The following is a 12051-nucleotide window of genomic DNA, read 5'->3' as shown; positions in this document are numbered from 1 at the left end:
AGAAACCATGCCCAAATTCTGTCTAAAACTTGACCTAAATACTGCCCAAATTCGAGTTTCCCTGCACCAAACCCAGAAAATGACCAAATGAACAGTACGTGTTTATTTGGTCATAACTCTCTCTATACTGGTCCAAATGACCTAAAATTTTACCCATGGAAATTTTAGACATAGGGCTACACTTTTCATGAAGACCACTTAACCAAGTTTTGCCTTTAACCAATTCAAATTGGTAGCACAAGTTGGGTTACTGAAACTGCCAACCCAGAAAATGACCAAATGAACAGTACGTGTTCATTTGGTCATAACTCTCTCTATACTGGTCCAAATAACCTAAAATTTTACCCATGGAAAGTTTAGACATAGGGCTACACTTTTTATGAGGACCACTTAACCCAATTTTTCCTTTAACTAATTCAAATTGGTAGCACAATTTGGGCCACTGAAACTGCTAACCCAGAAAATGACCAAATGAACAGTACGTGTTTATTTGGTCATAACTCTCTCTATACTGGTCCAAATGACCTAAAGTTTTACCCATGGAAAGTTTAGACATAGGGCTACACTTTTCATGAGGACTACTTAACCCAGTTTTGCCTTTAATCAATTCAAATTGTTAGCACAAGTTGGGTCACTGAAACTGCCAACCCAGAAAATGTCCCAAAATACTATTCCTTTGGTATTTTGACCATAACTTGAGTTCTATAACCCCAAATTCAGTGATTCAAAAACTGAAATTCAAGTTTAAACATAGAGGAGCAATTGTTATGAAGGAATTGTGATTAAATAGACATCCCAACCTAGTCAAATTCCTAGATAAAGATAACACATCAATATGAACCTAAAGAAAGGTTCATGGGAAAAATGCTATATAGGATAATTAAAATACTCATAAGGAAAATTTAATATTAAAAATGATATGAATATGTAAATTAGGACTAATATCCTATTAATGTGAAATTAATGGTACCAATGAACAGTACTAGAAAATAGAAATAGTGAATAGTGTTAAATTAATAAAAAAAAAATGTCTAATTGCCCATAGTATACCTAGACTTATTTATTTAGTTTGGATAAATTGGTATACCAATTAGGGACTACAGATAGCAGTACTGCCTACTGAGAAAATCATGAACTGACAATATATGTCTGGTATGATTGTTCTACAGGCTATATGCCTACTTACTGGCCATTGTGCCTACTTTATTTCTGGCTTTACAAGCCTGACAGCGGGTCTCGTGCCCGACAGCTGGCCTCGTGCCTGACAGACGTATTCTGGATAGACATATGGCTGTCTAACCAGTATACACCCGTGCATCCAGCCTTTATAAATTTGTTATAGGTTTCTTGGGCACTGATAAAAATTAATTAAGACTTAAAATACAATAAGTAATCATAAAAGATCTCGATAATGTTAATTGTTTCCAAAGAGCAATAAAAATATAAAAGATCAAGAAATTATGAGTTGCATATATTATTTCAAATTATTAAATTATTGTTATTATAAATTATGCACCACTAAGCGTTATGCTTAGCGCGTTGGTTTTCCATCGCGTAGGTACTGGAGATCAGTCCCAGCAGCCGCAGCAGCCGCAGCAGCACCACCAGTAGTGCACTGACAGAGCTCTGATCAGATCTGCCATTGTCCAGAGTCACCTCACCGGTCTTTTGTATTTTGGTAGGGCCCATGTATAGACTAGTATTTTGGTTCATTATGTTTAGTCATGATGTAATTACTAGTTTATGATGTATTTCATTTTGGACTTGTAATTAAACTTTGAGATTGAAATGAAAACTTGTAATTTATTATCTATGAATTTCTATATGAATACAATAGATAATACTTCATTTTTAGATCTCATAAATAATTGTAAATGATATGATACATGAGAATATGATATGGAAATGTGTGAAATGAATATGGACAAGTTAACATGTGATTAGTGGAACCCGCCAGATGCTAATAAAATAAGGGAGGCTTTGTCTAGGTCTCCACAAAAATAAGATATATATAAAAAAAAAAAATTCTACACATAGAATACATGTTTTAAATGACAGCAAAAGTTTACAATAGATATGATAAAACAAGATAGGGTGCTCCGGCACTGAATGTGGCACTTCTTGCTTGGCTATACGGTAGACGGGTAAGGGGCGTCACAGAAATATATACATATGTATAATGACACAACCACCAAAACGATAATCAAGGTGAGTAACAGATAACCAAATAACAGGTATCCCAGCCCAGCTGGATTCGAGTAATCACAAGTTACTTGAATAGGATGCTCAGACATTCAGATAAAGAGTTATTCGTTTGAGCGTATTCTTGGATGCTGGAATCACATTAAAATATAAGGATCCTGATATAATTGTTGTAGTCAGAGTCCTAACATTGTGGGAACTCTCAGACAAAGTGGAAGTCTTACTCAATCACAAACTCCTAACCCTAATGGTTACCTACACCAAAGCCTATATAAAGGCCATTGTTCGTAACTCTAATTAATCCTATTTATTGACAGTCCAGTTTTCATTGCAAATTTAAACATCAACGTGGTGGTCAACTAACCCACTTAGGGCCTGTTTGGTTTAACTGTTGAATAGAGCTGATGACTGTTAGCTAATAGTTGTTACTGTTAGCTGATAGCTAGTAGCTCGTAGCTGATAATAGCTGATTTATGTTAAGTGTTTGGTAAAACTATATTTAGTTGTTGCTGTTGATATGTGAAATGTCCAATAAGGGCATATGCTATATAATTTATTTTATTATTGAAATAAATACAAAATTATAAATTTATTATATTAATATTATTTATTTTATTATTAAATTAAATATACAATTATCAAATTAATATATTATATCATTTGTTATATTATTAAAATAAAAATATAATTATTAATTTATTATATTATATTATTTATTTTATTATTGAAATAAGAAAATAATTAAATTTTTTTAAAAATAATTAAATAATTTTAAAAATATAGATAAAATCATAAAATAATTATTATTGTTGATAAAGAAAAAAACTTATAATTAATTTTAAGTTTTGAGATATAAATAAATATTTTATATTTTATGTTATTAATAAAAGATATTGTAATAAAGTTGAAATGTATTAATTAAAATATTAAAATTACAAATAAAAAATATAAAAGTATTAATAATATTAATTTTCGAGTTAAATAAAAATAGATAATATGATCAAAATAAAAAAATAAAATGAAATCAGTTATTAGCTGATAAGAAACAACTCTAAAAATAGAGCTGATACAAACTGCAGTTGATGGGTGCATTTTGATTCCTTTATGGTGGAAATCCAAGTGGTACTCTGTTTTGCTGAAAATTCTACTATTGTTGCTGAAAATTAGGAGGTTGTTGATAATTTTATTACTGCCTGATGTGTCCCAACCGCAAGTGCACGGGTCGTTCAAGTAGTATAGAAAAAGATATCGTTCCCACGAGGAGTTGTGTTAATGATTGAATTTTTGATATAAAATAAAATATGTTAAAATTATATTTTAATCAAATTAATAAAAGAAATTTAGGAATTTGAAGCATAAGGTATGAAAATGAAAAACTAAATTTAAACAATGACTAATTTAATAATTCGCAAAATAAAGAAATTGATAATAATGAAAATTAATAAAATGATATTAAACTAAACACTCAAAAGTAAAATTCCAAGCAATAATTGATGAAAGACGATTCTGGAGTTAAGGGTTCATATTTAAGTCATTTTGGGATTTTTTCTAGCTAGCCCAATCCATGAAATTTATGGGTTTAAAGGAGATTAATTCTAAAATCCTTTGAAAACTCTTTCGAGTGAGACAAAGAGTGCCTTAATTAACTTAATCCTACTTTCGTGGAGTTAAAATTAACTAAGACCGATTAGGTTCTTTAATCAATCTATTAAAACCCTCTTAACCCTTAGTCTATTTCTAGATCTAAGTTAATTAAGTCCAATTTCTTGATTAACTATCACTTGGTTTTCTCCTTTCGGTGCTTCAACCAAGGATTAAGAACATAACTTAATGGGGCCCTTCATTAAGCATGTGAATAAGCACACAAGAAATGGATTAAACCTCATAAATTCATTAAATTGGGACTAACCCAGTTCAAATCCACAAAAATAACTAAATATTACATCCCTTACTCCAGAATCAAAGTAAAACTACTCACTATCCATAATGTTTAAAAGATATTCTGATTTAATATGGAAATAAAACTTTAATCTAAGCTAAGAAACAAAAAGGTCAACACTAGAAATGTAGAAAAAATGTAAGAAAAGAAAGGAATCCTCAAATCTGGTTGAAAATGGTGTGGGAGGTGATTGTGTCTCTTCAGTTGCTGCTGCTCCTTCTTCTCCTCTTCCTTCTCTTTCTTCCCCCCTTTCTAAAATGGGAAATGGGGCTATTTATAGCATTTTCTGACATGGAGCCCTAAAATGGTGTGTTTTAGGAGGGATTTTCTGAGGGAATCTTCTGCCAGCTCATTAATGAAATCTTTGTGGGACTGCATAAGTCATGCAGTCCCTTATACAGTTTTCGGCTGGTTTCTGGCTCACTTATTGAAACTGCATGACTAGGTGCATAGGTTATGCACAATTCCGTGAGATTGCATAAGAGGGCGTGAATCTGCATAAGCCATGTACTCTCCTTATGCACAATTCGGCAGGTATTGGAACAGTGATTTTTCTCCTTATGCAGATCTGCATGGCTTATGCGGCAAGTTATGCGCAATTTGGCCAATGCATATTTCAACTTTGAAACTTGTTTTTGACATCTTTGGCTGTAGAGATCACTCCTCAATGGCAAAATTTCTTTTTAGTCCTTTCAAAACACCATTTTTCCTACAAAATAAAGTAAAAATTACAAATTACTCCAAAATTGACAATTATGAAAAACTAACTAATTAACTAATGAAATTAGCTAAAAATGACTAATAATCAAATAAAATGGCTATGAAATTAAACCTAAATGATTATTCAAAATGTATGCATCAAATACCCCCAAACTCAAACTTTTGCTTGTCCTCAAGCAAACTTTAAAATGTGATGCAAAATTTTTAGGGGTGCCTTATCCAAAGAGCTATGAAAATTACCTATTAGAGTAACTTAACACACCTTTAGCCATACCAGTAATCCATATACCCATCCTTCAAAATGCAAAGAATTTAATGCTTATCCAAGCTTTCACCGCTTAGCCATCAAGTCAATTATCATTCAAAATCCCCAAACCAACCAATCAAAAGAGAAAGTCATGCTCAAAAGGAATTCTAGGACAATCAATAACCAAAGTGTCTCTATATAGAATGATGGAATTAAATGAATGAATGGATAATTTTCCAATCCCATAGGCAAATTCCCTACTCCTATCTCCACTAATGTAGCAAGTACTATCAAGAGATCAAAGGTCTTTTTAGGGATGTAATAGGGCCATGGGGTTCAAAATGAGGCTAAGAAGAAAGATGGGTAAAGAGGATTCAAAGCATGAGAATATTTTCAATCTTGACAACATAAGGTACATTTCTTATTTTATTATATTTTTTTCTTTTTTTTTTTATATGGGAGAGAGAAATATACAATGAGGATTGTCAAGTGCTAGCATAATTTACAAAACACATAAAAATGGAGGGACATTTTGATACTTTAAACTTGTATCTTGCATTTTCTTTTGATGATTGTCCCTAAAAATGCCACCCCCAAACTCATTCCTTTTAATACTTTGGGTGGATTTCTTTCAATTTGAATGACAATAATGAAAAACACATATTCTAGCACTTTTACAAGATGACAAGCATTTCTTCTCTCTTTTATTGTATATATTTTTTTCTCTTTTCTTTTCTTTTTCTCTCTTTTTTTTTTATGTACCTAATATTCAATTATCCTCATGAAAAGGGTTGGAGTATTTGGTTCATTGGCTAGGTAGCAATAAGGATTTCAAGAAAAATTAGGAATAAAAAGGCTCAAAGGAGTTTGCAAGGGTAAATTTTAATTAGGAAAAGGGCCAAAGGTTTAAAATGAGAAGGTTTAAATCAAAGAATGCCTAATCATCTCTCTTTTCAAGTACAAGCTAGTATTTCGCCTCCAAAGGTTTAGAAAATTTGTTCTAGGATTGGTGAGACATCATTTGACTACCTTATATCCAATAACTCCCTCTAAACACTTCCATCTCCAAATGACTAGTTGGGTGGCTTTTTGGCTAAGAAGATATAGGCAAGGGATAGACACTTCAAAACCTTGCACCTCTTAGGAAACTTTCAATCCACAAACCCAACTAAAGGTAAGTCAAATCACTCTCATAGGCACATTTTCAATACTCAAGGGATTTGGCAAAAGATTTTAATGCATGATGCATGATTCCTAAAAACGAGCAATGCATTAACTTAATGGAGGAAATCTATTTGTGTGCAATGTGTACAATTTCTAAGTGATGTATAATGTGTGTGTAAATGTGTTATGTATATGTATGTATGGATATATATGTAAAATATTTACAATATATGTAAATGGAATGAGATGAGATGTTCCTATACTCAAAATGTGAAAAATGTAACAAAAATGTAGCAAAAATCAAAATGTGCACCCCCAAACTCAAAATTAGACATTGTCCTCAATGTCTCAAGCAGTGTATTATAAAAACTTAAAGTAAACAGGAATTACCAGGAATTGTGAGATTTAAGAGCAAAAAGAAGGAGTTACCTGGTATAGAGCAGATGAGAATTCAAGAAATAATGGAGATGCATAAGAAGCTGCACAAGTTATGCAGAGTAAAGTGCTGTCCAGAATAGGTGCATAAGGAAGGTGAATAAGCTGTGCGGTTCTGCATGAGTGGCAATAAGGACTGTACAGGCTATGCAAAATATTTGCAAAAGGCGATTCTGACACTGCGGTACATTCAAAAGTCTTGCATGATGATGAGCAAGGAAAAATGCAAACACCAGAAAAGCATGCAAATATATACAGTATGGATAAGTATGCACAAAGAGGCGATAAAGGCAATGAAAATCAATGAAAAACTAATGTAATAGCTATCCAATAAAACTTCAAGAAAAACAGAATTCAAAACAAACTAAAATTGTTTCAACATATCTACAAAGAAAAACTCCTATAAGTTTGAACAAAAGTAAAGCAGAAACTAATCTAATTCTATTGTTTTGCCCTTGTCCAAAGATGCTGCTAAGGGGCTGGTTGCTGTCGAAGTGATGGTGCTAGAGGAGGTGATGGAGGTGGAGGAGGAGTTTCTTGTGGAGGGGAATCGGGGTTGGGAGGCTGCATTGCCAAGGGCGAAACTTAGAGAGGGGAGGTTTGAGGGGAATGAGGAGGCGACTCCATTGGTTGCCGATGGTGAGGATGGAGGAGATGAGGGAGAAAATGAAAAAGGCAGAGAGAAATTAAGGCAAATGCGGCGAAAATAGGAGTGGAGAAGAAGAGGTAATGCCGAGAGAAATGGAAGTGGAGGGACAATCGTGAGCAGAGAAAAGACGAGAAGAGGAGGTGGGAAAAATGGTTGCGAAAGAAATTTTGATTTGAGCAGGGTTTGTGTAAAGCGCATAAGTGAAAAGTGAGTGTGCATAACTTATGCACTCTCTTATGCATGTTTCTGTGGGTGATAAAAAACTTTGAAAAACTGATTATTCAAGAGTGCATATCTTATGCGCTATCTTATGCAAGTTTTGGCCTGTTTTGGATTTCAGAGAAATAGGTCATGCAGAAGTGCATAAGTTATGCACTCTCCTTATGCAGTCTCGGCGAGTTTTGGCTTTTGGGAGTGTGGTTATGCGAAGTGCATAAGTCATGCACCACCTTATGCACCTCTCGGCGAGTTTTGGCTTTTGGGAGTGTGGTTATGCGAAGTGCATAAGTCATGCACCACTGCTATGCACCTCTCGGCAGGTTTTGATTTTTGGAGAGTGTGGTCATGCGGAAGTGCATAAGCTATGCACTCTCCTTATGCAGATTTCGGCAGAGAGAGAAAATGCAGGATTTGAAGTCAAGCAGAAGTGCATAAGTCATGCGCTCTTCTTATGCAAGTCTTGGCAGATATGAAATTTGACAAAATGTGGCTATGCAGAGTTGCCTAAGTTCTGCACCTCCTTATGCGATTTACCATGAGAGATGAAAATTGCAATAATTGTGGTTATGGAGGATTGCATAAGCTATGCAGTTACTTATGCACAATTCAACAAAATTGAGAGAACAAATGAAAATGATTTGCAAGTGTGAAAAATACCCTAAAATGAAGAAATATAATTCTATGAAGCATAAACCATGAGAAATTGTCACCAAAAACACATCAATATATACAAAGTCCATCAAAATTGCATCACACAAGCTTGTAAAAGTGAATCCTGCATAAAAGGCATTTATGAATCATGCCATTTCAACTCAAATTCTGCAAATCAACATTTAGCACATTAAAACTCAATAAAATCTGCATAAAGTTGCATCTATCCATAAATGAGAATGGACTCCCCAAGTTTTGCCAAGAAAATGCAATATGTCCACCTTAAATCCCACAACCCAAATAGGCTCAAAACTGCAAAAATGACCCACTTACCACCATATTAACATTATAAGCACAAATACTTAAAAGTTATACACCCAACCTCACCAAGAACATAAGTCATCTGCTGCAGACCCCCTCCTTTGCTGCAAATTTCATTTTTCTGCATAAACCAAGAGCAAACCTGCACAGGTTATGCAAAGAAAATGTCGATTTTGGGAGAGTTGAGGATAAAATATCGATTAAGGGTCACTCCCAGAGTTCTGACCTTCCTCCATTGAAATACATCTACAAGGGACAAGATTCAACAATGTCAAAAATTGAATTTGGAGATTTAAGATAAAAACAAAAGCAATGTAAATAAAAGTAAATCAACAAAAAGGAAAATAAAAGAACTTGGGATGCCTCCCAAGAGAGCTAATTTATAGTCCTTAGCTGGACTCTTTTAATGTTTCATGGCGGCTGAAATTGGAATTTATTGCCTCTGTTTCCAATAGGTGCTTCAATGAATCTATACTTCATTTTCTTTCCATCATATGAGAAGATCCTTGTTGCTTTGTCTAAAAATCCAACCATTTCTTTCTTGACGACCTTTGGTGCATCTTTTTCTTTGAGAGATGGTTGCTTGACTTCACTTTTCTCCACTTGCTCAACTTGAAAGATTGGTGCCATAGGACAAGGTGGATTACTATTCAAATGTTGTGCAAATGCAGCCTCTTTTGGATTTTCATCATTGATACTCCCTTCATGGATAAGACAACTTTTAAGAGAAGCCTTTGGATAGCTCTTTCTAAAGTGCTCTTTTGCTAACTCATCAACTATATCAATTCTCAAACAAGAGTCTACATCTTCATGTTGCTTCTTCTTATCATTGCCAATGTTGAAGACTAAATGATCCTCTCTGACTCTAAGAGTAAGCTTTTCACCTTTCACGTCAATCAAAGCACCAGCTGTAGCCAGGAAAGGCCTCCCCAAAATGATTGGCATATGAGAATCCTCTTCCATGTCCAAAATGACAAAGTCAACTGGGATGTAAAATTTTCCAACCTTCAGTGGTATATTTTCCAAGATCCCTTCTGGATATTTAATTGATCTGTCTGCCAACTGAAGAGAAATGTGGGTTGGCTTAAGATCTCCCATGTTAAGCTTCTCATAGATGGAGAGGGGCATAAGGCTTACACTAGCCCCTAAATCACATAAAGCTTTTACAGAACATGATTCCCCAATGTGGCATGGAATTGAAAAACTCCCTAGATCCTTGAGCTTTGGAGGAAGTTTCCTTTGGAGGATAGCACTGCATTCCTCAGTTAAGGCTACAGTCTCATAATCTTCAAGTCTTCTTTTGTTTGAGAGAATTTCTTTCAAAAACTTAGCATAAGAAGGCATTTGGGAAAGAGCATCGATAAAAGGCACATTTATATATAGCTTCTTCAAAACCTCTAAGAACTTCCCAAATTGCTTATCAAGCTTGGCTTTTTGAAATCTCTGTGGAAAGGAAGGCGTGGCTTGTAAGGCTCTGGAGGTATATATTTCTCTTCTTTCTCTCCAACCTCCTCTTTACCTTTTCTTGCACTCCCTTTTTCACTCTTTTGTTTTCATCTCCTCAAAATCTTCCTCATTTTCTCTCTTTTCAACTTTTTCACTCTTCTCATTATGCACTATTTTACCACTCCTCAGTGTGATGGCATGACATTGCTCCCTTGGATTTTCTGTTTGACTAGGAAGTTTCCCCATAGAATTGGTACTTGATGAGCATGCTTGTTGTGCAATCAGATTTTCCAAAGATCCTATTGTGTGTTTGCATTTGTTCCAGCCTTGCTTTGATCTCTCTCAACTCTTCATCACGCTTAGTTTGATTAGCAAGAATTTGTTGTAATAAAGCCTCTATGGTGGAACTTTGTTCTTGCTGTCTTGGTAAAGGTGCAGGATTTGCATTCTTTTGCTGAAAACTAGGTGGTTGTTGCCTAGGTTGTTGGTATTGATGCCCTTGTTGTTGTGGTGGAAAGTTTTGAGTTGAAGCTTGATTTTGCTGATTCTCCCATGAAAAATTAGGATGATTCCTCCAAGCATATGAAGGATAATCTACTCCACAGCTCATTGTTCCTTCTGCATAAGTAACTTGTTGAGAACTTCCAGAACATGATGATGAACTGACTAGCATACTTAAATCCTCCATTTTCTTAGCAAGGACATTAGTGAGTGCATCAAATTTGGCATTGATCATATTGAATGGATCAAGCTTATACATTCCAGCAACTTGCCTTTTTTGAGTTGGAGTTGACCCTCTTGGACTACTCCATAAATGACTGTTCTTTGTTATTTTCTCTAATAACTCATAAGCTTCATCTTCATGCTTAATGATGAATTCCCCTCCAGTTTGAGCATCAATGATTCCTCTGATAGCAGGAGTGACATTTGTGTAAAAATTCTGGTTTATCATCCTTTTAGGAATGGCATGATGTGGACATTGTCTCTCCAATTCCTTCCATCTCATCCATGACTCATAAAGAGTCTCATCTTCTCTTGGTCTAAAAGCAATCATTTGATTCCTCAACTCTTGAGTTTTTCCAGGTGGAAAGTATTGGGCAAGAAATGCATCAGTGAGCTGCTCCCAATTTGTAATTGAGTTGTGAGGTAAAGAATCAAGCCAATCCAATGCTCTATCTTTCAAAGAGAATGGAAACAATTTTAGCCTTGCTGCATCATCAGATACTCCTGGTTGCTTTTGCATGTCACAGATCATAACAAACTTCTTAAGATGAGTATAAGGATTTTCTGAAAGATGACCTCCGAATTGAGAATTCTGAATCATTTGTAGTACTCCAAAATCCATCTTATAACTGTTTGCATCAATTCTTGGTCTTGCTATACTCTCTCTTAAATCATCAAAATGAGGAAATGCGTGATCCATCATACTTCCCTTAGGTACATTAGCATTTACAACTTCTTCACCATGAGCTGCATTTTCATTGTTTCGATCATTTTCAACATTATCACCACCGATTCCAACTCTTTCTTCAGCCATTTCTTGTTCAATTTTAGCTGCTCTCAAAGCTTCTTTTCTTTTTCTGGTTTCTTTCTTGTTGGCTTTACAAAACTTCTCAATTTCAGGGTTGAACATTAAGGATGTGTCACTTGTGCTTCTAGCTCTTCTCATAAAAGATTAAAAGTACCTGAAAAAGAACAAACAAACACAAAATGAAAAGATAACAAAGATAAAACTATAAACAACTAAAATAATCAAGAATTCAATCTTAAACAAACAACTCCCCGGCAACGGCGCCAAAAACTTGATGTGTCCCAACCGCAAGTGCACGAGTTGTTCAAGTAGTATATAAAAAGATATCGTTCCCACGAGGAGTTGTGTCAATGATTGAATTTTTGATATAAAATAAAATATGTTAAAATTATATTTTAATCAAATTAATAAAAGAAATTTAGGAATTTGAAGCATAAGGTATGAAAATGCAAAACTAAATTTAAACAATGACTAATTTAATAATTCACAAAATAAAGAAATTGATAATAATGAAAATTAATAAAATG

At 34.4% G+C, this 12051-nt stretch overlaps 1 non-coding gene across 1 annotated transcript; it reads left to right on the top strand.

The window, feature by feature from the left end:
- The first annotated feature begins 10955 nt into the window (after positions 1–10955).
- Positions 10956–11063, top strand: LOC131183629 (small nucleolar RNA R71). Its single transcript, XR_009151669.1, has one exon. It is a non-coding gene; the product is annotated as a small nucleolar RNA R71 (small nucleolar RNA).
- Positions 11064–12051: the final 988 nt, after the last annotated feature.

The sequence above is a fragment of the Hevea brasiliensis genome, chromosome 9 (assembly GCF_030052815.1).
Source record: "Hevea brasiliensis isolate MT/VB/25A 57/8 chromosome 9, ASM3005281v1, whole genome shotgun sequence".
Lineage (NCBI taxonomy): Eukaryota > Viridiplantae > Streptophyta > Magnoliopsida > Malpighiales > Euphorbiaceae > Hevea > Hevea brasiliensis.
This window is presented reverse-complemented; position numbering and strand designations above follow the sequence as displayed.